At 43.5% G+C, this 25,679-nt stretch overlaps 2 long non-coding RNA genes across 3 annotated transcripts; one reads left to right on the forward strand and one right to left on the reverse strand.

Annotated features, from left to right (window-relative positions):
* Positions 1 to 7,417: 7,417 nt before the first annotated feature.
* LOC307206554 lies at positions 7,418 to 25,261 on the reverse strand. Of its 2 annotated transcripts, XR_013834331.1 has the most exons (8): positions 25,040 to 25,261; positions 23,443 to 23,529; positions 18,270 to 18,422; positions 16,306 to 16,475; positions 12,849 to 12,904; positions 12,542 to 12,739; positions 9,633 to 9,758; positions 7,418 to 8,056 (listed from the first exon to the last, which is right to left on the reverse strand). It is a non-coding gene; the product is annotated as an uncharacterized lncRNA (long non-coding RNA). The 2 variants fall into 2 exon arrangements; XR_013834332.1 differs by lacking the exons at positions 16,306 to 16,475; positions 23,443 to 23,529; positions 25,040 to 25,261 and adding an exon at positions 18,694 to 18,824 and having other exon boundaries at positions 7,750 to 8,056.
* On the forward strand, positions 18,799 to 24,504 carry LOC307206587. Its single transcript, XR_013834388.1, has 2 exons — positions 18,799 to 18,929; positions 23,044 to 24,504. It is a non-coding gene; the product is annotated as an uncharacterized lncRNA (long non-coding RNA).
* Positions 25,262 to 25,679: the final 418 nt, after the last annotated feature.

A 25,679-nucleotide genomic window follows, 5' to 3' on the forward strand; every position in this document is an offset into this window, starting at 1 on the left:
CAGTGCAGGCGAGTGGTTAAAAGCAGCATTCCTGAGCCAGAAAGTTAATGAAGAAGGGAAGCACTGCAAAATTAATATTATCTTCCAGGTCCTGTTGCAAGTGCTGATTTTGAAATATAAAGCTCTTTATGATAGAAAGATCTTCTGGAATGCCTCTCTTCATATAAACCTGCCCAGATTCTTAGATCATCATCTGAGGCCAGGCCAATTCTTCAAGGGAAACGTAGAGGAAGATAAGACAGGACTATTTCAGTTGCGGGTGAATCTGTGGGACAATCTCCCCAGTGAGATCTGCACAGTGCCTTTGCTGATATATTTTCAGAAGATGCACACACAGACTTCATAAGGACTAGTATGATGATTAAGTCACTTGGAGACCTCTATGATACAAGAGGATAGCAAGTCTAATAAATGATGCCAATGATGACAGCGATAGTTTAAAATGTAAATTTCAGTGTCATGATCGAAATCTCTCTTATAAATAAAAAGGAATAAGGACAAACTCACACAGTGAAAAGCAGACTTTTTTCTTTTTTCTTTAAGTTCAGTTTGGCAATCAACCCACAATGAGCATCAAACATCATCAAACACTCATCTGAGATATTCGGCATCATGGCACACTATTCAGATGACTGATACACACACATTTAAGCAATATGACACATTTTAATGACTAGAAATTAATAGCCACATGTGTACTGACTAATGCTTTTGTCTGTTACTAATTCACTGGTCTTAATAGAGTGACTCATGGAATTTGTAAGAGTTAAAATGAGTCATGAATCCCGCATAACTAAACCACCCTATTTCCTTACACAGGATTCCTGCCTAACGGCACAATCCAATTAAAGTTTAGTACCTTGAAGTCCAATGATTTAAACAGAAGTTTCAAAAGGGCTTAGATTCCCGCTATTGAACTCAAAGGCCCTTAAAAGTGCTTAACTCTGATTGGTTTGTGCATTTGCATCTGATAGATGGTGATAATTCATAACACATTAAGACATTTTATGGTGAATAGCTGGTTCACATTCATATCTTTTCTCCCTACCTTAAGCTTAGATAGTTCAGGTTTTTGCTCGATAGCCTTACAAATGTCTTTTTCACTTCCCTTCCTACACTTGATTTATTTTCTGATGAGATGCTAAGTGCATCTCAGGGGTTTCTGTGTTTGTGCTTTGCATCTGCGACAGCCTCACATCTGGATCTGGACCCAAGAAAACCATCGGCTGAAGCTCTTTGTTTTAGTTTTCTAACCAAATGGCCCACGACTGCCTTTTGAGGTTGTCCCTCTCCACCTCCAAGCGAAACAACACTTTCAGCCAATAGAGAAGCTAGAAGGTTTAACAAAGAGCAGCACGTCACATGACGCCGGGGGGGGGGGGGGCAAAATGAAAACAGAATGTTTCCCTCTTCAAAGGCCATGCTGCAAGAGAGACGCCTTGCAATCCAGATGTTCCAACCTCTTCCATCCCCCTCCCAGACTTTCTGGGATATGAATAACGCCACAAGCCCTTTGCTCAAACGAAAGAGGAAAGGTACCCCCAGACATGTGGCTGGGGAGAGGGGGTGGGAAATCATTTCTGGAGAGAGAATGGAAAAAGAATGGTGGAAGGGAGGAGAAGAGGTACGAACAAGGAGGTTCCTGACACCGTGTCAGTCCTTTTCTTCATCGCCTCTGCCAATTTGCATTTCATAACACGATGAGCTACAGAAGGCCGTGAACTGGCACAGTTACTTCATCCCCTTGCGAAGAGGCTGGACCCAAAGGCCTCACATCTAAATTCCCCATTGCTGTCATGCCGCTTTTTTGCCAGAATAGACGTTTTCCTTATTCTAATTCCTTAAAAAAATAAAAAATAAATCTTACTGATTTTTCACCCATAAAAAGCCTTTGAAAAATTTCAACGTAGACTTTTATTCAGCTGGATTTGTTCAGCCAGCCACATATGTGTCTTGTTTTCCTTTGCAGAGAATGCCCTTCAATAAAAGAGGCAGGAGACCAATTAAAACTGGGGGGGAAATTGAGGATTTTAGAGAATTGTAAATGGATTGGTTGCAGTATCACCAATTAAATGATGTTTTTAAGGTTGACAGAAAGAAAGGTTTTGACACAAAATCGAGGTTTGATATTGATCTGTTGGAAAACCACATGAAAGTCTTATCAAAAATGTACAAATTACTTTTAGAATGGCATACAAAAGATGAAGAAGTTATGGCGGTGGTGATACATAGGTGAAACATAGGTGATACATAGGGCTAGAAACTTTGGCTATAATATCCAACTTTCATCTTGGGAAAAATTATGGAAAAAGGAAATAAAATTTACTGCATGCTGTTTGCTGAAAATGATGTACCATTGGTATCTATCACCGAGTAAAATTGCCAAAATGTACAAAACAAGTTCTAAATTGTGTTGGAAATGTAAAGAGAAAGAGGGCACTTTTTACCATATATGGTGGGCATGTACATTGGTAAAGTCCTTCTGGGAAATAATATATAATGATTTAAAGAAAATGTTTTAAAATACATTTGTTAAAAAAAAAACAGAAGCCTTTTTACTAGGCATTATAGGTGAAGCGTTTCCAAGAGAAAATTAAATACTTTTTATGTATGCAACAATGGCAGTGAGAATGCTACTAGCCCAGAGATGTAAGGAAGGAGAAATACCAACAAAAGAAGAATGGCAGACAAAATTGATGGAATATGCAGAAATGGCGAAATTTATGGGGAAGATCCAAAACCAGGAAGATCAAGTTTTTTCTAAAGACTGGAGTAAATTTGTAATTTACTTAAAAGACCACTGTAAACAGTTAAAATCTTTGGCGGGGATGTAAGGACATTTGTAATGTTTTTAGAGGAGGAAAACAAAACAAAAAAATATTCTGAATGAAACAGTGGATGTATGATTTTTGTGGTTCATGCTGTGGCCACAGACATGATATGTGATTTGACGGTGAGTTTGGGGTAGCCCAATGCAAAAATCATGAGAATCCACGTGGACCTGTGCTTTGTAACCACAGTTTTGTGCCATTGCGGCCCCACGAAACAGTGGATGTGTGATTATTTTGGTGCAGGCTGTAGCCATGGACATGGTATGTGATCTGATGGTGAAATTAGGGTGACCCAATGCAAAAATCCTGAGGATCCATGTGCTTTTACCTCCTCCTCTCTAGTGTCCCTTATCTCCCTCCCAATCGCTTGCAGATCAGCTGCTCAGCGGCTTCATTTCAACACCCCCTTCCCTCTTTCTTAAAAAAAAAAAGCACAATCTGCTTTTTGCCCCCGGGCAATTCGGCTCCAAGGACCACGCATTCGCTCCATAAGACGCACAGACGTTTCCCCTTACTTTTTAGGAGGAAGAAAGTGTGTCTTATGGAGCAAAAAATACAGTACTTGATTAAAGGTTTCCAGTCCTCAAGGAATGTTTCGTCATTTTTGTCTCCAATCTTTGCTGTTAATCTTGCCAGTTCCACGTACGCCATTGTTTTCAAAAGTCATTCCTTCCTTGTTCTAAAGGCTCTTGCCTTTCTTCTGGAGCTTGGATGAGGAAGACACGGGAGAAGGGTAGAAAGAGGCCTCTCCAGCTGTCTTTTCTCAGTGCAACAGCTCCAGGTCTAAACGTCAGGCAACCGTATTTCATTTGCTGACGGTCGTTGTCTGCATCTATCATGTTTTTAATATTCTGTTGGGAGCCGCCCAGAGTGGCTGGGGGAACCCAGAAAGATGGGCGGCATACAAATAATAAAATTATTATTATTATTATTATTATTATTATTATTATTATTATTAGCTAGTGATTCAACTAAGTAGTTGAAACCACTACTGCATCTTCACTTGAAAACTGGCAAGACTGATCTGAGAGGCCAGCATTATGTTCACATTTCTTCATTTCTTTTTCTCCATGAGAAAATTCAAAACATATGTTCTTATCCATTAAACAGCACATATGTGAATGGTTATTAACAAATCCATTGATTCAAATTTACTGTCTTATATGACGGGGGGTTGAGATCATGCATCTAAGCTGTAAAATGGGCTACAAATGCAATAAAAACAAAAGTATTTAAAAGTTGGTCAAATGGCAAAGGGGCACTTTACCTGCATCTATGACCACTTTTGTCTATCCAAGGCCAACCCTGGGAACATGAATCTATGGCACGGACAATCCATTTAGCACCACTGTGAGCACATACATGTGTGCTGTGAACCAGCACAAAGCCAGCATTGCACAACTGGTGCAATGTGAGGTTAGCTGAAGCCAGGATAATCCTGATAAATTGACTTTATACCTTGTGATTTCATCTCAACCAAACGTATGGTCCTAAAATGAATTGGCTAATCTTTCTGCAGCAAAGTTTGTTTGTTTTCAACTGAGGGTGCCAATAATATGTGTTCATGGAATGAGGCTGCCCAACAAGAGAAATTATGGTGGAGGGACACCGAGAAATTCTGTGGATGCCTGGGAAATCTCAAAGCTTGATGGAGCTGCCCACATGCAAATGAGCAGGCTTTGGCTCCCAGCAAAGGTGTCAGAGACTGAATGCAGGCAGAACAGAACTGCAGCTGTGGAAGGAAAGCAAACATACTGGATGTTAAATAACAGCGATGAGTGGAAGGCAGCAACCAGCTGCCCCTTTCTTCCTGACTCAGGAAAGAAAACAGCACTGAAACACTCAGGTCACAGACAAGAGGAGAAAAGTAGTGTTATATTAGGGCACAAACTGGCCCTAATTTAAGCAACTGACTAGGAAGGGGAATGGACCCTTTAGAAAGGAAATGAATGATTGAAAGCAGGAAAACCAGACCCTATAAATCTTGTCTAAGGGAATGTCTGCGCAGGAAACTCCTGGTTCACTGTTCTACCTTACAACCAGAAGTACATTACACTGAACTAGAGGAAAGAAGGTAACAGAATATTGTGGGGTTTGAGTATGTTCAAAGCGTAAGCTCTTGCTGTTCATTCCAAGTCCCTGCTAGAGTTGCACCAAAATCATGAGTGCTAATCTCTTGGGTTCTTCTTCTTCTTCTTCTTCTTCTTCTTCTTCTTCTTCTTCTTCGGCAATCATTCATAGTCGAGGAAGATTGTCTTCCATGAACACAGTTTTAACAGTGAATCTGTAAGTGACTGTGGAGGCCAATTCTGGATCCACACGTCCTTCCACAGTGGGGACATAGGTTTCCGAACAGGAGTGGATCACATCGAGGGTTTGCCAATTGTGACTTCCTCTTAGCACGTTTCTCTCTTTCGACCTGAGTTTGAGCGTCTTCAAAACCCATGACACCTTTGGTAAAGGCTGTTCTCCAACTGGAGCGCTCACAGGCCAGTGTTTCCCAGTTGTTGATGTTTATACTACCTTTTTAAAGATTTGCCTTGAGAGTGTCTTTTAACCTCTTTTGTTGTCCACCGGCATTACACTTTCCATCCTTAAGTTAAGTTGCTTTGGAAGATGATAATCAGACATCTGAACAACATGACCAGTCCAATAAAGTTGATGTTGAAGAATCATTGCTTTGACACTGGTGATCTTTGCTTCTTCCGGTACACTGACATTAGTTTGCCTGTCTTCCCAAGTGATATGTAAAATTTTTCAGAAACACCATTGATGAAATCTTTCAAGGAGTTGGAGATGGAGTTTATAAGTGGTCCATGTTTCACAAGTACACAGTAAAATTAATAGTACAACAGCTTTGTAAGCAAGCATTTTGATTTCCCTGCAAATGTCCCAGTCCTCAAACACTCTGCACTTCAATTGGGAGAAAGCTGCACTCGCAGAGCTCAGGCATTGCTGGATTTCGGCATCATTGTCGGCCCTTGTGGAAAGATAACTGCCTAGATAGGAACAATTATCAACATTTTCCAACATTACACCATTAAGTTGGATTTGTGGTCTGCAAAGAGGTTGTTTTGTGTTTGTTGATGCAGCACATTGGTTTTTTGGATACTGAGCAATAGGCCAAGCTTTCCGTAAGCTTCTTTGAAGATATTTAGGATGCTCTGGAGGTCATCCTCCGAGTGTGCACACACTACGTTGTCACCAGCATAAAGAAGCCCTATGACACTCCTTTGCTATTTCCTATTGATGCAAACACATATTGATACCCTTCCTTTCCGTCTAAAATAGGTTTTACTTCAAATACCTCATTTCCCAAGAAATAAAGAGAAAACTTGTCTTGAAGGTGACATGTGACAATATATGCTCTATTTTAAAGATGGGTGGAACCATTTGCTTCTTCAATTACTTGGATATTATGTGTACTCAGATGTCTTCTCCCTCTGATCCCTATAATATGTGAATGTAGTTGGAAATTAATAAATAAAAACAGCATTCTGAAAGAAGAAATCCCACTCAGAAGCAAGGGTCTGTTGATCTCTCTCTTAAAAGCCTCAATTTGCATGATTCCAAAAGCTTAGCTCTTCAGAAGAGGTAATATTACCAGAACTGATGAGTTTGTTTGGACTGCTTGAGTAACATGTAATAAAGAATTCAGACCGGAGGCCTCTGTCTACTGAGTCACTGGTAATCACTACCTGTGGGAAAGCTCAAAACCATCACAAAAGGAGGTAACTCTGAACCTTTTGCTTTTTAGATCTTGTTCCCCTCGGGACAGTGGGATTTTTACTTCCCATTTAAACGGAAATCAACCAGTTTGGAAATTGCAGTTCAGTCCTGTCTTCTGATCTTTTTGTTTTCACAGAATTCTCCCATCATCAAAAGAAACAAACAATGGTGTTCAGTCACATTTAAGCTTATTTGTGGATAATTCATAGCCAATTCCTGCCGGTGGGACGTCAGTTACTAATAACACAAGGACTGCTAAAACGGCAGCCCTGTGGGCATCTTTCATCTAGGAGCCACTGAGTGAGAAACGGGCGGCAGAAAGGAAGATCTGCCACTTCATTCACTCCTGTTCAGTCTTCTATGTAAGATCATTCTCATCCCATCCCTTAGGATTGATTTTGTTGACGGCTTTCACCTCCCCTTTCTGTGGGAGATTTCATGCCGTCAAACACAACTGTGTTTGCCAATAAGAAAGGGTTTAAGGACCACAGAGCTGTAAATTGTTAAAGAAGGCGCAGCTAGGCGCCTTACCTTTAAAGGTAAAGGTAAAGGGACCCCTGACCATTAGGTCCAGTCGTGACTGACTCTGGGGTTGCGGTGCTCATCTCGCTTTATAGGCCGAGGGAGCCGGCATACAGCTTCCGGGTTATGTGGCCAGCATGACTAAGCCGCTTCTGGCGAACCAGAGCAGTGCATGGAAACGCTGTTTACTTTCCCGCCGGAGCAGTACCTATTTATCTACTTGCACTTTGACGTGCTTTTGAACTGCTAGGTTGGCAGGAGCTTTACCCTTTACCTTTTTATTGTTTGTTTCCAGTTCCTCTCTCATCTCTCCCCCCCACCCCCACCCCCCGCTTTGAACCGTGTAAGCTGAGCACACGGCTGGGACTTCAGACTCAGAGCACGTGTCTGAGACCAACCTCTGTATTTTGTAACCAAGAGTACCTTGCCTGCGTTGTTTCTGCTGTAAGCATTGAATGATACATGAGTGAGATGCCTATGGCTACTGTAAGTAAACCATTTAAACTTACTTAAGTTTGTGATCTATTTGAGAGGAGTAAAGGCAGGAGAAGCAGCGTTTTAAGCCCTTAACACTGGAACGTTAAAGGTCTAACAATCTATATTTCCCGTGCCTTGCTGCATAGATCTGTGCTTTACACTCAGCTGGGGGCTGTTTTGGCTGAAGAGTGAGTCAAGCCCTGCATGGTTACTTGAATTCAGGCAGGCAGCCATTTCTTCTTTGTACATCCCCACGCATGTGGGACTTCAGGATTAACTGGTATTCCCCAGTTATTTCCCAGCATTTTCCAGGGCACTGCTGAGTCTAGAATTTTGGGACCGGGTAGCCAAGCTTTATAATGGCCTGCCTCCATCGCCCTGGAATTTCCTGTGATGAAGTGTGAGCCACCATCTATCCTAGAAAAAAGGGTGTTTTTCCTCTTCACCGCTCATGGTTTTAGAGTTCTGAGAATGAGTTGGAATCCCAAGTGCCTACACTATAAAAAGACAGGAAATTACTATAGTCCAGTACTAATGGAAAATATAAGACCGGTGCATCTTTATCAGATCTTTGTAAATAGTAATTACTCTGCTTGCAGGGTATTACTGTAAATGATTTCCTAGTGGAACAATAATCATGGAGGAACATTCAGTACATTTCCTTCTGTATGGAGAGTAGATGTCTGCACAAAAAATAATCAAATGCAACTTTTGAAGTTGCTATGTTGCAAAACAGGTCATAGCAGCACAGAATCCTAAATGGATCGATGCCTTTGTTCTTTAGGGATCACTTCCTTTCCCATCAGTTCCCATCACATGTGGCTATATTGATTTATTTACGACAGTCATATGTCACCATCAACTACATTGATCTCTAGATAAGTTACTTACAGTATTAATAAAAGATTAAAATACAAATATCAGCTGCAAAATAACAAAAACAGCAAGCTCAAGCCATTTCTGGCATGCAAAAAGGGAAAGAAACAGATCTCGTAAGAGCCCCCAAAGGGACGGGATCTTTATTTGCCCAGGCAGACACATTATGTGACCCATGAGAGCAGCAAAATAAGCAGACTGTATAACAGTGATAGAGTAAAATCAGGCCGAATCTTCATTGACAACAGCTGTGGGCAGGGCAAGGGTTGGCATGGCATTGGAGCCAGGATCAGTCGATCATTCCAGAAGCCCCATGTTGATGGAATGGATCCACTGGGTTTGGACCGCTTCAAGCTTGTGCAATGGGAGTCAACCAATGTTGAACCTTGCCGTGGTGCAAGCCAAGCAAGCAAGCTCTCACTGGGCGACCCGGGTGCAGATTCCTACCAGGCCGATACCTCAAGCTTGGGGGTGCTGTGGTCAATCCTCCTCTCAGGTCCCTTATGGGGGCCCCCATGCTATGTTGATCCTGCCCAATACCATTTCCGCCCTTGTACAAACGTCAATCACCTAACAAAGGAAGGCCATAATTTCACAGAGGGAAAGGCGGGGGGGGGGGGGACCCAATGAGGTCAACCAGCGACCCAAAATTGCTCAGTGAAGCCTCTATCCTGTGGGTAGGAAGGCAGGAAGCTCTCAAGCAAAATAGCCATGAGTTCTAGGGAATGCAGACTTATATAAGCTTTCACTTCCCCTTTGCAAGGGCTCATGGGACAGCTTTTTCCCATGAGCCCATCACACAGAGGAGATACTGGTCAAAACCTTGCCCAGTATTTTGCTACAATCTATGGGCCACAGCAAAGGCATGCCACACTTACTGGGCACGGAAGAGGTTTATACAATGCGCCCAATGCATTTAAAAGGTAATTATCTAATATTTTTCTAATTATCTAATGCGCTCAACCACACACAATAAAGTTCAAAAACTTAGAATGTATTATAATAAAAATTCTAGAGCTTCAGGTATCTCATGAAAAACCTTTAATTAAACTAGAAGCAGCCACAACGCACAAAGATTTGAAAATAATAAAAACCAAGAACCACTTCTTAGATCACCGAGATCAGTTCTTGGTTGCCATTTTCAAAGGCAACACATCCGACTTCTCGATAAAGTCCTCTATATAATATTATACTCACAAAGACACACACTGATAAACATTCCCAATGGCTGCTCTCTAAATCAGAAACTTCCTCTCCTTCACAACTGCATTTGAGTCAAAGCCTGGACATATTGTAGAAGCTGTGTAAAAGTTTTGCAGGTTTCTATGAAAAGGCAGAAATGTGGAGATTATGGAAGGAATTCAAGTTCCACGCTAAGTTCCATTCTGGGGGTTCTCCTGACCACCACCCAGTCAATTTTGAGGACACTGCCAAAGAAGGAATCCTCGTTGCACAAGCACAAAACTTTGCACAGGGCTTCCGCTGATGGGACGCCTTAAGTGAATCCCACTCTATTTATTTATTTAGTGAATTATTATCTCACCTTCTGGCCTTTAACAGGGGCTGAAAAGCAGCTCTCAAAACATTTAAAAATCAAAAGGGCAACCTATTCTCACACATGCACAGCTGCAGATCCCAGGAGAAATTGGTATGTGGCTCAGAGGGATAGTCTTTTCCCCCCTTCCCAGCTGGTCCTCAGCATGTTTTTGTTGCTCCATTCATTTTCAATATCAAAAGGGGAAATGGTTTAGTTACTCATTTGGTAAAATCGCATTTAGTTCATTACGCATTTGTTTCTGCTTATTTTATTTGTTTCATGTTATTTTTGCTACCTGCTGCTTTCAATAGGGGACCAGGCTGCCAGGACAAAAGGACCTTACTGCCCAAACCCATTTCCCATAACTCAGAGGGTTTAAGTTGCCAAAACATCCCAGTGATGTGCCTTTGTCCTATTGAAGTCTATGGGCAATTTAAGCACCCCACTTTTCTGGGGTAGAGGGTTTGGGGATCCCTCACTCACACCTGAATTTATACCAGAGGGATTATGACACCAGACAGAATGATAGCCCCCCATTCTCCCCAAAGTTCTGGGGGTTCTCCTGACCACCACCACCCACCCAATTTTAGGGGCACTGGGAGGTACCCAACTTTTGCAACACAATATATGGCTTGAGCTCTGACCGACAAACACACACTCAATTTTGGCCGCAGAAAACTCTCCAAAAGGAGTTTAGCGTGAGAAATCAGGGGTGTTGTTAGGCGATGGCTCAGAGGGGCCCAGGTCATCTGCTTCAGTTTCTCCCCCGCCCCACCCCCCACTTTTTAAAACTTAACATGCTTTTCCAAATGTTGTATATAGGGTGGGTGGCATCACCCCTGTCACACACAGTCTTAAATTCCCAGAGGCATCTCTATGCATGTAAACCAGCACGTGCAAATTTTAGGCACCTTTCCGCCACGTGGGTTTATGCCCCAGACAAGAACCTAGTAACGTCCCTGGGGGGAAATGCTGTCCGAATCTACTTTGGTTACCCAGCGAGATATTGCTGTCTTGTGAAGAAGGCACAACAACACAGGGCGTATCAAACCTCCTATTATTCTGGAGGCGGTTGGAGGATAAATGGCGCCAACAGATTGAGGTTGAATCCTGACAAGACAGGGGGTCAGGGGGCGGGCAGGTGTGTGGGACTCCCTGGTCCTGAATGGGGTAACAGTGCCCCTGAAGGTGTGCAGCCTAGGAGTCATTTTGGATTCACAGCTGTCCATGGACAAAATAAAAAAAAAAAATCCTTCCAGTAGCACCTTAGAAACCAACTAAGTTTGTTATTAGTATGAGCTTTCGTGTGCATGCACAATTTTTTTATTTTGTTTCGACTATGGCAGACCAACACGGCTACCTACCTGTAGCTGTCAACGGAGGCACAGGTCAGTTCTGTGTCCAAGGCAGCTGTCTACCAGCTCCATCTGGTACGCAGGCTGAGACCCTACCTGCCCACAGACTGTCTCACCAGAGTGGTGCATGCCCTGGTTATCTCCCTCTTGGACTACTGCAATGCGCTCTATGTGGGGCTACCTTTGAAGGTGACCCGGAAACTACAACTAATCCAGAATGCGGCAGCTAGACTGGTGATTGGGAGTGGCTGCCGAGACCATATAACACAGGTCCTGAAAGACCTTTGTTGGCTCCCAGTATGTTTGGTGCTGATCTTTAAAGCCCTAAACGGCCTTGGCCCAGTATACCTGAAGGAGTGTCTCCACCCCCATCGTTCAGCCCAGACACTGAGGTCCATCACCAAGGGCCCTCTGGTGGTTCCCTCAGTGCAAGAAGTGAAGTTACAGGGAACCAGGCAGAGGGCCTTCTCAGTAGTTGCACCCGAGTGGTTCCACAGCCCTCCCATCAGATGTCAAGGAAATAAACAACTACCTGACTTTCAGAAGACATCTGAAGGCAGCCCTGTTTCCAGAAGTTTTTAATGTTTGTTGTTTTATCGTGTTTTTAATATTCTGTTGGGAGCTGTCCAGAGTGGCTGGGGAGGCCCTGCCAAATGGGCGGGGTATAAGTAATAAATTATTATTATTATTATTATTATTATTATTATTATTAGTCTTTAACTTAGGGTCCTGCCATACAAGAAAGCACAATTGACTCAGCAAGGGTGCAAACAGTGAGCCGCCCTCAATGGCTGCTCTGAGAAGACAGCAGAGTTAATTGGGGAGGTCGCCCGTATATTTGTTGAGGGGAAAATGTTTGTTTCGAACACCTCGTCAGCGGGGATGTCATGGTTTTGATGAGCCGCTAGTTTACTACGCTGCGGGGAGGGGGTGCACGAGGGTCCTTGCCAGGAATAGGGCAGCCTCTGTACAATCCCAGGGTTTAATTAAGGAGATGGAGCATTGGATTCTTTCAGCCAAGTCTTGTGTAATTCCATCCGCTCTGAACTCAACAGGACAGGAAGCTCTTGACAGGGCACTTGGGGCCTACATCTGGAAACAACATGTTTCAAAGCTTCGAGAGAGGGGGGGAAGGGGGGAGAAAGAGGGGGGGAATAACAAGCAACGAGGGACAAGGGAGCAATGGAAAGATCTGGGTAGGAAGGCAAACTCACCAAACAATGGGCGTTTCTTTGAAAGCAGCATTTCTGGGGTGCATAATTGGTACTGCTGGATAAAATGTTTATCTTGGGGATGGGGAAAAGAGAGACAGGGGTTCATATTCCTACAGTAGTTGAAAAGGTTCATGCATCCAGGGCTGGCTTCTATCATGATTGGGAACAGTCCAATCCTTTGTTCATTGCTACTCCAGCCTGTAAAGAAAAAAAGCAGGCAAGCAGACACTTTTTCAGTCATGAAAGGTTGGCTTGGTCCCAGAGGAGTTTTGAGAGCTACAACCTCCATCCTGCCTGCAATATCTACAGGTTTTTGTGGCTGTTGCTCTTCGCTTGCTCTAAGTTCTGCTCGCTCCAATCTCCCTAGAAATGTAATGTTCTCATTTAACATTCTTCAAATGGTGGCTTCCGTACTACAAATCTCACAATTCTACATGCACTCGCCTAGGAGAAAATCCCATGTTACTTCTGAGTAGACATGCTTAAGTTTGTGCTCTAAAATGTTAAGTTCTTGGCCATCCTTCATTAACATGAATAAGCACCTATAATGAGTTCTGGATAAACCTTCTTTGTGTCAATTCAGCTTTCTACAATACAGAGGATCAACCTATTAAAAACATTTACCCCTGACTTAATTGGTTTTATTTTCTCTTTTCTGGTTTTCCCTTGGTCAACAACTACAGTGGGCATTTTGTGGGGAACTGTAAGCAGAGCCAACAGTCGTCGATGTTTATAGTGAAGTATATTGTCTCCCTGCTTATTTAACTTATATGCAGAATTCATCATGCAAAAGGCTGGACTGGATGGAATTCCAAGCCGGAATTAAGTTTGCCGGAAGAAAGATCAACAACCTCAGATATGCAGATGAGACAACTCTGATGGCAGAAAGTGAGGAGGAATTAAAGAACCTCTTAATGAGGGTGAATGAGGAGAGCACAAAATATGATCTGAAGCTCAACATCAAAAAAACCTAAGATCGTGGCCACTGGTCCCATCCCCTCCTGGCAAATAGAAGGGGAAGATTTTACTTTCTTGGGCTCCATGATCACTGCAGATGGTGACAGCAGTCATGAAATTAAAAGACGCCTGCTCCTTGGGAGAAAAGCAATGGCAAACCTAGACAGCATCTTAAAAAGCAGAGACATCAACTTGCTGACAAAGGTCTGTATAGTTAAAGCTATGGTTTTCCCAGTAGTGATGTATGGAAGTGAGAGCTGGACCATAAAAAAAGCTGATTGCCGAAGGATTGATGCTTTTGAATTATGGTGCTGTAGGACACTCTTGAGAGTCCCATGGACTACAAGAAGATCAAACCTCTCCATTCTGAAGGAAATCAGCCCTGAGCGCTCACTGGAAGGACAGAACCTGAAGCTGAGGCTCCAATACTTTGGCCACCTCATGAGAAGAGAAGACTCCCTGGAAAAGACCCTGATGTTGGGAAAGATGGAGGGCACAAGGAGAAGGGGATGACAGAGGACGAGATGATTGGACAGTGTTCTCGAAGCTACCAGCATGAGTTTGACCAAGCTGCAGGAGGACGTGGAAGACAGGAGTGCCTGGTGTGCTCTGGTCCATTGGGTCATGAAGATTCAGACATGACTAAACAACAACAAAATATGCCAGAGAAGGGACAGCGCCACCAGTTTTAACTGATTGTGTATATTTGATTTTCTTCTTCTGAGTTGTGATATCGCATTCTCCGATGCATCATAGTGGCAAGCCAGAAAAGTGTCCGTGGTCCAGACAAGCCTTGCAGTGGTGGTCAACAAATTGCTATGCAAATAGGGCTTAGCATGTGGCATTCCTGCTGATGTTTCACCTCCAATCTGTTTCACATTTGAAAACCATATGGCACCTATCATTTCGCTCCCATCACCCCCTTAACTCTCCTTTGACCCTCACAGACCTTCACTGCAGAGAACCATTTTTTTTAAAGCAGGCGGTGGGGGTGGGAAGAGGTCAGGATTAGATTTCTGTCTGTTGTCAATTAAATCATATACCTAGCACTAACCAGACATTGCTAGGATACATCACTACAAAGCAGTGCTTCTCCACAAAGACAGAGAGAAACCATCGCCCTGTATCCAATCTGCTCCGCAAATCTTTCCCATCCCTCTGGCCTCATTTGCATGTTGAAATTTGCGAGGACTGCATTATCCTCCCTTCACCTCGTTATCCTGGCGAAATGCATTCCCCGGTTCCACTGTCTGCAAGGTCACACGAGGGGATTTCAGAAGGCTTGTGATTCCAGTGGATGGGGTACCACAGACCAGGGCAAAAGAGCATCTTCTATTCCAAAACAGTAGCTGTACTGAGAGTGCTCCCCTTCAATCTGCAGGTGGTGGGCCACATGACTTGGGGACCCTCAATGCATATAAATAAATAAACAATCCTGCACATAGAATGCTAGATTTTCTTTTAGGCAAGAAAATCTATTCCCCCTGGATCATGCAGGGATTTTGCTGGTAATGTGATTCCCCCACCTACGTCCTGAAGTCATTCAGACCAAGAACATTTTTACGATGTGATCTAGTGTTTGTTTAGGCTAGCTCTTAGCAGAGATTGGCTCTGGGTCTCTGGACAGATTCCTTTCTGAACAGCAAATTCAAGGTTCCTTAAGTCATATTCTTCCTGTACTTTGTTTCCTCCTTTGCCTCAGTCCTTCTCCTTTTCTTTGTTCTATACATATTTGTCCTCAGACAGCCACCTTTGTCCACACTAAAGGTGTCAACAACATTCTCAGCATTGGAGAATCATTATTTCCTATTTTTCTAGGAAAAGAGGTGCCAGAACCCACTGCGGACGCCTCCCTTGTTCTCTTATAATGGCAATGGTGCCCACCTGAGAGGTGTCAGAACTGAGTTCCGGCTGGGAAAAGCCCTAGTTTCAGGGGATTGTGAAGCCCACCTCAAAGCGAGCTTTACAAGCCTCCAAATTCTTCTCCAGCTCAGATTCTTCTTCCCCAAATTCTTCTCCAGCTCAGATCAAAATTAAGGCAACCTCCCCCCTCAAAAAACCCATGTTCGGTTTATACTTTTAAATCAGTATCAGTCATAAATATACATCTCACTCCTAACCCCACAATACAAAAGATGCCATTTCAGAAATATTACTATGGGTTCTCATTAAGAAATGCCCCCTTGAACACACCAACATTTTAAAAAATACTTCCTGTGAATTGTTAACGTTTCAAAATATAGAAACATCACTTGAGAGAGAAACACAAAAGCTTAAATTGACAGTCTGGTTTGTTTGCAGAGATAATATATGCCAATTTGGAGAAAGAAGACATGCCACTGGCTATTTAAGGAGGATTTGTCCCGATTCGTTTGTGGGAAGATTAGATGATGTCATGTCAAGCAAAGTGTTATGAACCACCCTGAGATCTACAGGTATAGGTATACAAAATTAAAGAAGAAGAAGAAGAAGAAGAAGAAGAAGAAGAAGAAGAAGAAGAAGAAGAAGAGGAGGAGGAGGAGGAGGAGGAGGAGGAGGAAGAAGAAGAAGAAGAAGAAGAAGAAGAAGAAGAAGAAGAAGAGTTGCTTCACTCCTTTCGGTATGAATCTCCTTGTTCTGAAAAGTCCATTCCTTTGAGAAATCACCTTTAACTGAGCAGCCTGAATTTGCCAGGATGTGGCTGAATCCGACCCAAAACCGAGGACAGTCTGGAAGTTCTCTTAACATTTAAAAACAACCAACTCAAAGACAGGGAGGCGAGCAGTTCCTTGGCACATGACATGTATTAAAAAAGGCTCTGAAATTACCTTTCTGTCTAATTTCCTGCTCACTCAAGCCCATTAAGATCTCTCTCCCTGTGGAATTTAGCCAGCATTGGATTGTTGCCTTGGAAAAGCAGGCCCATCTTAAAAGCGCAGGTCCACCCCATTGTATCTGCACTGCTTCTCTTCTGCACCTCAGTCCCATGGTACGGCAGCTGCAAAATCAGAAGAGTCCCATTTTTCTTTCCTTGTCTTAACTCAACATGTGCGTGGGGATACACTCAGGGCCGGATTTAGGTTTGATGAAGCCCTAAGCTACTGAAGGTAATGGGGCCCTTTATATGTCCAGCTGTCCTTTGTCAACAACAAATTGTCACTGTTTTTTGTGTTGAATATATGCTATATGGTGATTTATGGACCTAAAGGTAAAGGGACTCCTGACCATTAGGTCCAGTTGCAGACGACTCTGGGGTTGTGGCACTCATCTTGCTCTACTGGCCAAGGGAGCCGGCGTTTTTCCGCAGATAGCTTCCAAGTCAAGTGGCCAGCAGGACTAAGCTGCTTCTGGCGAACCAGAGCAGCGCACGGAAACGCCGTTTACCTTCCTGCCGGAGTGGTACCTATTTATCTACTTGCACTTTGGCATGCTTTCAAACTGCTATGCGGGCAGGAGCAGGGACTGAGCAACGGGAGGTCACCCCATCAAAGGGATTCGAACCGCTGACCTTCTGATTGGCAAGCCCTAGGCTCTGTGGTTTAGACCACAGCACCACCCACGTCCCTTCAGTTTATGGACCTAACAGGTATCTAAAGCCATTTGCACATAAAAAAATAACGAGTCCATGCAAAATGTAGGCACCCTATATATAGAAATGAGCAAACCAGTGATATTTTAGGGAGGAGGCCAGCAGGCAGGGCCCATGACTTACATCATAGGAGCCTACACAACACAAAACACTGCTGCTGTATGTAGGTTTTATTTTATTTGTTTTTTATCTTATATTTTGGAAATGTACATCCAGATTTTTTTCAAGTTTTTCTGGGGCCCCCAAGAGAGTGGGGCCCTAAGCTACAGCTTGTTTAGCTTATGCATAAATCTGGCACTGGATACACTTCTGATCAGCATTACCAGCCTGGGGAAGTAAGCTTTTAATATGCATTTGTTTCATTGGCTGTTTGTTTTTAATGATCTATTGAATTTGGTTTTGTGTTCCTCCAGTGACCAATATGTTTCCAATGAAGCACCATGGTTGCTGTTTCCCAGAGCTGAATTTCTTGCCTATTGCCAAAGATATAATGTTAATTAATTCAATATACTTTGGAAGGGGGAGGGGCAAAGGAATAAATTTCTCGCATCTACATAAATGTTAACAGAATCTAAAAAAAATAAGAGATGTGTCTCTTTTGATTTCTTAGTCTCATCTTATACCTGAATCAAACATTTCCTAATCTGACTGATGCTTTCAATAAGCTGAGAGGTACGTCGTTATAGTTCCTATTATGTTTTTATACGGCTGTGTGAGTTCTTAAGTGCAGAGCCCAATTTTAAAAATGTTTTTAATGCTTTCTGTTTTATCATGTTTTTAATATTTGGTTGGAAGCCGCCCAGAGTGGCTGGGGAAGCCCAGCCAGATGGGCAGGGTATTAATAATAATAATAATAATAATAATAATAATAATAAGCAATTCTAAACTTCTATCTGATTTGATAGTGCCAGAAAAAGGCTGCTCCTGGTTCAAAAGAAAGTCATTTCCCCAACTTTTTCAAGTAACTGGGACAATATTCTAACGTAACCTTTGGGTTATATAAGGGTTGCGTTCATAAAAGTGAGAAGGGCTTTTCTTACCTATTAGCCAAAAATGTAATTTTTAGAGCTGTGCAGATATTTTTTAGCTCTCAAACTTTGGTTGGTTGAAAGCAAAATGATACTCAGCTTCCCCAAAAAATATATATACTGGGAGAGAAAAATATATTTCTTCTGAATTTTTGGGAGAAGGTTGCCAACTTACCTTACTGAACTTTATTGAAAGGGCCAGAGTTTTCCATTCTCCAAGCCTGCCAAACTTGTTTGATTTGCTTTAAAAAGTTTCCATGCTGCCCACATCAGGACCAGGCTGTCTTCTGATAGCTGTCCTTGCTTGGAAGCCATTACTTCCGAAGGTCTGTCAGGAGAGATAGCCAGCAAGAAGCAGTGAGAGATGGCTTCTTTGAAAAAAAGTGCTGAGCCCTCCAACATTTCTCTGATGAAAATAGGGACGTCCCATTCCACAACGATAATTTTACTATTGATGCCCCACACACCTGGACTGGGTTTCCCCAGCCACTCTGGGCAGCTTCCAACGTATTTGGAAACATAATAAAACATTAAACATTAAATAAACTTCCCTATACAGGATGGCCTTCAGGTGGCTCGGGGGTCAGATAACTCCATACCCTCCAACATTTCTCCAATGAAAATACGGAAAGAGGGACATTCAGAATCCGGGAAACAGCTTCTCTAAATCAGGGACATCCCTGGAAAATAGGGACGCTTGCCAGGACTGGGAGTGACAGTTGGAGCTTTCACAAACTCTAACCGTCTTGGAACCTTGAAGAGCATCTCTCCTCCTCCATCATCTCATGTGCATCTCCAGAGAGACTCACTGAGCAACTCACTTCACCATTAAAATGTACGTTTGTCCTTCCCAGCCAGAAGTCCCCCAATGTAGCAGGAATTATTGTGTATATTGTGACTGCTTATTTATTTTAAAATTAAAGAACATATTATTCCATGTAAGGCCCAGATTTCTAATGTAACACCTTGAACAATCCTTGCTATTTTCAGGTAGGCCTGAACACCTTGTCCCCTCATTGTCCTGTTTGGTCAAAATTCTTTTGGATCTCCTGGACCTGTCATGGGGCTTTCAAATCATTCATTGGGGACTTAAGGCTTTATGACTTTCCCCCTTCCCCATTCCACTCCCCAATAAATTTGTTTGGATCTTAATGAAACTGTCTTGGCTTATCTCATGAGACTTCAGTGACATAAAAATCGAAGTACAGTGGTACCTCAGGTTAAGTACTTAATTTGTTCCGGAGGTCCGTACTTAACCTGAAACTGTTGTTAACCTGAAGCAGCACTTTAGCTAATGGGGGCTCCTGCTGCTGCCACGCTGTTGGAGCACAATTTCTGTCCTCATCCAGAAGCAAAGTTCTTAACCTGAAGCACCATTTCTGGGTTATCGGAGTCTGTAACCTGAAGCGTATGTAACCTGAGGTACCACTGTATGTAAGAGAAGAATAAAGAAGACTTATGGGGTATATGCAGAATGAAAAGGTTTTTATTGAAAAACATTTGGTCCTTTCTCTCTTCCCAGCTTTACATGCTTTCTCCCCCTGCTTTTTTCCTCTCATTCAAATTTTCCTGATTTCTTTCTTTGCTGTGCATATGTAGAGGCCTGAATGTGTAACAGATTCAATAACAAATATGTAGGTTTAAACTGAACATTTTAGGTTGGGTTTGAAATTTCAAGGGTTGTGTTGAAGGGGAGGGGATGGGAGGACGGAAGACTAAGTTGGGATGAATGAACATGTTGTTGTTTAATTGCAATGGTAATGGTTAGCAACTAAGTACTAAACCTATTGTACATTTTGGAAAGTTGTCTGTTTTCTATGCATTGGGACAGCTCTTAATATATTTATTGATATTTATTTTTAAAAATTTCTATACTGCTTTATGGGATGCGGGTGGCGCTGTGGGTTAAACCACAGAGCTTAGGACTTGCCGATCAGAAGGTCGGTGGTTCGAATCCCTGTGACGGGGTGAGCTCCTGTTGCTCAGTCCCTGCTCCTGCCAACCTAGCAGTTCGAAAGCACGTCAAAGTGCAAGTAGATAAATAGGTACCACTCTGGCGGGAAGGTAAACAGCGTTTCTGTGCACTGCTCTGGCTCGCCAGAAGCGGCTTAGTCATGCTGGCCACATGACCCAGAAGCTTTACGCCGGCTCCCTCGGCCAATAAAGTGAGATGAGCGCTGCAACCCCAGAGTCAGCCACAACTGGACCTAACAGTCAGGGGTCCCTTTACCATTACTTTTATATCGCTTTATATTTTTAATAAAAATCTCAAAGCGGTTTAGAGCATATTAAATCAATAAAACAATAGCCAGGCAATGTTCCTCTGGCCTCATGAGGAGCCTCTTTAGTAGGGCTGGTGAGTGTGGGCCTCACCCTCTAGGCCAGGTGGAAAGGGCATTGCAGGGAGCGACCTCCACGACTCACAGCCAGGCAATGTTCCTCCAGCCTCATGAGGAGGAATTGTTTAATTCATGCAATTGTCTAATTGCAATGGTAATGGTTAGCAACTAAATACCAAACCTACTGCGTTCCAACAGCTCTTAAGATACTGTCACCAAATCTTGCTCAATGGTTCCTGAGATCAAGGAGCTGTTTTTCATCTATATTTGGATACAATCAGATGGCATTTTGAATCAAGATGGCAGACAGAACCTTCCAAAACTATTATGAGTTTTTGCGTTCCTCTAATTCCAGAAGGCTGCTATTAACATATAAAGCTACATAAGGCCTTAGAAGTTTTGCCTATACAAAAGTCTACATTTGTCCTGAATCTCTGTCTGGGTGCTATTGCAGACCCTCCATGTGTCCCTATTTTCCAGGGATGTCCCTGATTTAAGGAAGCCATCCCAGTTTCTGATTTGATCCTGGAATGTCCCGATTTTCCTTAGGACGTCTCTGTTTTCCTTGGAGAAAAGTTAGAGGGTATGGAGTTATCCAACCCCGAAGCCGTCTGAAGGCAATACTGTACAGTGGTACCTCAGGTTAAGAACTTAATTCATTCTGGAGGTCTATTCTTAACCTGAAACTGTTCTTAACCTGAAGCACCACTTTAGCTAATGGGGCCTCCTGCTGCCGCTGCGCCGCTGCTGCACGATTTCTGTTCTCATCCTGAAGCAAAGTTCTTAACCCCAGGTAATATTTCTGGGTTAGCGGAGTCTGTAACCTGAAGCGTATGTAACCCGAGGTACCACTGCATAGGGAAGTTTATTTAAAGTTTACTGTTTTATAAAGTTTTTATATATGTTGGAGGCTTCTCAGAGTGGCTGGGGCAACCCAGTAAGATGTGTGGGGCATAAATAGTAAAATTATCACTGTGGAATGGGACATCCCTATTTTCATTGGAGAATTGTTGGAGGGTATGCTGTTGGGTGGGACGCAGGTGGCGCTGTGGGTTAAAGCCTCAGCGCCTAGGACTTGCCGATCGAAAGGTCGGTGGTTCAAATCCCTGCGGCGGGGTACGCTCCCGCTGCTCGGTCCCAGCGCCTGCCAACCTAGCAGTTCGAAAGCACCTCCAGGTGCAAGTAGATAAATAGGGACCGCTTACCAGCGGGAAGGTAAACGGCGTTTCCGTGTGCGGCTCTGGCTCGCCAGAGCAGCGATGTCACGCTGGCCACGTGACCCGGAAGTGTCTCTGGACAGCGCTGGCCCCTGGCCTCTTAAGTGAGATGGGCGCACAACCCCAGAGTCTGTCAAGACTGGCCCGTACGGGCAGGGGTACCTTTACCTTTACCTTTATGCTGTTGGGTGGCAATAGTGTAGCGCAGCCTCTCAGAGATTGAGATTTGAGTCTAGTCCAAGAGTGGTATGAAGGGTGAGTACCTGAGAACAAGACATCTGTGGGATGTCCTCTCAGGGAGACACACCTGGTGACACCTTTGTCAGTTTTAGGCACCAGACTAATCCAGGCCACTGGTTAATAAATGATGCCTCCTACAGTGACGCTTGCCTTTTAGTAGTGTGGGTAAGACTTGGCCCTTATTGTTATGTTGCTGGGTGAGCATTTGTATACAGTGGTACCTTGAGCTACAAACGCCTCAGGTTACAAATGCTTCAAGTTACAAACTCCGCTAACCTGGAAGAGTTACCTCGAGCTGAGAACTTTGCCCCAGGGTGAGAACGGAAATCATGTGCCGGTGGCACAGCGGCAGCAAGAGGCCCCACTAGCAAAAGCTTGCCTCTAGTTAAGGGCAGTTTCAGGTTAAGAATGGACCTCCGGAATGAATTAAGTTCGTAACTAGAGGTACCACTCTATTTCTGTATTATCACTGTTTTTTATAATTTTCTGGGTTTAGACTGTTTTTGTTTGTTGTGCTTTACTTTTGTCAAACCAGTTTGAGACTTTTTATCATTTAAAACAACTGAAATTAATTAATAATAATAATAATAAGTACCAGGAAGCTTTGGATTCAAATCTTGCCTCACCCTTCAACAAGCCACTACAGTGGTACCTTGGGATGTGAATGGGATCACATCCTGAATAGAACGTAAGATGCGACGGCGCGTGCGCGGGTCGCGTTTTGCCGCTTCCGTGCATGCGCGCGACATCATTTTGAGCATCTGTGCATGCGTAAGTGGCAAAACCCAGAAGTAATGCGCTCCATTACTTCTGGGTTGCCATGGAGCGCAACCTGAAAGTGCTCAACCTGAAGCACATTCAACCTGAGGTATGACTGTATCTTTAAGTTTCAGGTCCTCAGTTGGGATACTGATGTTTTTCAGCGGGTCACTGTAAAGGTTACATGCCAAACTGCTCAATACCACGTGAAGGGAGCCTGTGACCCTCCATGTTGGATTCCTTCTTCCCTCCGCCCCAGCCAGCATTGCTAAAGTCCAGAAATAACAGGAATTGCAACGCAGTAACATACCAGAGGGCCACAGTTTCCCCACCCTTGTTCTGTACCTTCTTAATAGCACTGCTGATGCTAAAATGTTCCTCTTCTCACTTACAGATCCAATGTCACTAAATGAGGAGATCGCAGAGGCCAAAAGCCCTTCGCCCAAAGCTGGCACAAAGGATTTGCACCAGACAATAAGGGCGCCTGATGCGTCTCAATATTCCACGTGCCCTCTCTGTTTCAGAACTTTTGGCAATATGCTATATGTAAACCCTTGTTTACATAGCTTCTGCTTTTCTTGTACACAGGACTTGTTGGAAACCAAGGCTGAATGTCCTTGCTGTAAGAAACCTTTCCATTCTGTTTTTCACTCAATAAAGTTCAAAAGGCGCCCTGAAGACCTCTCGTCCCCAAGGAACGCAAAAGGAGATTCTTCACCCACCAAAAAGCACCACAGAAGAAAACATGCTTCCTCGTGTTCCAAAAAGCACCCAGAAAAATGTCCTTCTGTACCTTGCTGTTCTGGAGATCGCCTCACTCGCCCCGCTCCTCCCAGCCCCAACTTGGAAACACCTCTCCTGCCTCCTCTTTCTAAGGACCCTGCAAAAGACAACCCATTCCTAAGTGAATTCACAAAACCTCAGGAGTCCTGCCACTTGCCCTTCTTAAGGAAGGCACAAACTCCAGACCAGCTCTTCGAAAAAGCACTGCAAAATGAGACTGCACTCAACTCTGCTCCAGAATGGATGGCGTCTGGAGACGGTCTTCACTACAGAACAGTATCTGCCAATCTGTCTAAACCAAGCTTTCTGGAAGCTGCCTTTTTGCTTCTTGCTGCTGGGGCCATGCTGTTCGTATGTATTTATATCTATTTCAGCTTCGTGAAGCTAGGTGAAGGCCAGAGAACTGCTGGGATGAGGGAAGGAGCATTATGATTTCTGAGGAAACGTGCTGTGATACGCCGTTTGATCCTAAGCCTCTTCACGTGCTGTGTTTTTAGGTATAGACCTAAATGTGTGAATGTGACAGTCCAGGTATCTGGAAACATATCTAACATTCACATACATTTAACACTGAGCCAGGGTTGGCTACAGTTCAGTGTATGATCTGTGGCAAAACCCTCTCCCCTCTGCCTTCCCCAAATCTGAGAAACATCTGGTGAGGGCCTGCTCCAAATTCTTATGGAGAGGCCCGATTAGCATCCACATAAAACAGGTCCTTCTCAGTAGCAGCCCCGGGTATACTAGGACTCTCTGCTGAAAGAAATCCATAAAGTCCTGCTCCCTGCTGTCATTTGGGAGCCAGGTAGCTCTGCCTCTTTGTGAAAAGTTTTTTATCACTGCACTCAGCACAGCCTGCTGGTTTTCAATATGGCTGTTCTTTTACTATTGATTGCTATCTTAGGGTGGATCTAGACACAGGGAAAAAACCTGCTATAAATAAGTCAGAAATTTGATCAGTTTAACAAAAGAAAAAAAATCTCTATGGAAAATCACACATTTTAAAATTCCTGTTCTCTTGCGCCATCTGATGTTGAATGTTTATAGTGCATTAAAATTGCTGTTTCTTCACTAATGTAGCTGAGTCCTTACTTTGTTGTTATATATGCACACCTGTTACTTGCATAGTGACAAATTTTAAAAATTAATAACTGAGAAGTCAATTCTCAAGGAAATTGGTGTAGAGCAGAGTGGCAGATTCACATCCCAGGCCCTATCGCCTCACATTGGCCAGGGCAGAAGTTTGTTTCTTGCTTTCCACTAGATGAAAAATTAGGCTATTGGTGATGGGCCCGAGTGTTTTCCTCCTGTGGGATTTGCAGTAAGGCTGCAATCCTATTATTTGCATGTTTTAAATTTTAAATGGTTTTGTTCAAAGAAGTAACAGAAGCAAACAATAAATGTTGCAAACAGGCACATGGAAAAACCAAATGAAAGTAAATAAACAGGTTAGAATGCCATCAGCAGAAGGTGGCGGGAACCAACAGAGGCCCTGTGGCAGAGGAAGAGGCCCCAAAATGCACACTGGGCACCCACATCTGTAGCCCAAGTCTGTGGCTCTGACCACGTCAAAAACAAGCTGTACACCTATTGCCAGAAGAACTGGTTACCTGATGATCCAGCAGTCCTTTTTCAATCCAGATTCACTTCCTATGTTTTCCCACATCCAGTCACTCGCAGCTGATAGGTAATTAGTTTATGGTTCCCAATGCATCCTTGTTGTTGTTTAGTCATTTAGTCGTGTCCGACTCTTCGTGACCCCATGGACCAGAGCACGCCAGGCACTCCTGTCTTCCACTGCCTCCAGCAGTTTGGTCAAACTCATGCTGGTAGCTTCGAGAGAGAACACTGTCCAACCATCTTGTCCTCTGTTGTCCCCTTCTCCTTGTGCCTTCCATCTTTCCCAACATCAGGGTCTTTTCCAGGGAGTCTTGTCTTCTCATGAAGTGGCCAAAGTATTGGAGCCTCAGCTTCACGATCTGTCCTTCCAGTGAGCACTCAGGGCTGATTTCCCTCAGAATGGATAGATTGATCTTCTTACAGTCCATGGGACTCTCAAGAGTCTCCTCCAGCACCATAATTCAAAAGCATCAATTCTTTGGTGACCAGTCTTCCTTCTGGTCCAGCTCTCACTTCCATACATCACTACTGGGAAAACCATAGCTTTAACTATAGCTTTAATGCAGCCTTAGGCTCTGGCGAAAAGGGGAAATAGAGAGATGAGTGCCATCAGTCTACTGATGCCCAAAT

The sequence above is a fragment of the Podarcis cretensis genome (genome assembly GCF_951804945.1).
Source record: "Podarcis cretensis genome assembly, chromosome: 17".
NCBI classification, from domain to species: domain Eukaryota; kingdom Metazoa; phylum Chordata; class Lepidosauria; order Squamata; family Lacertidae; genus Podarcis; species Podarcis cretensis.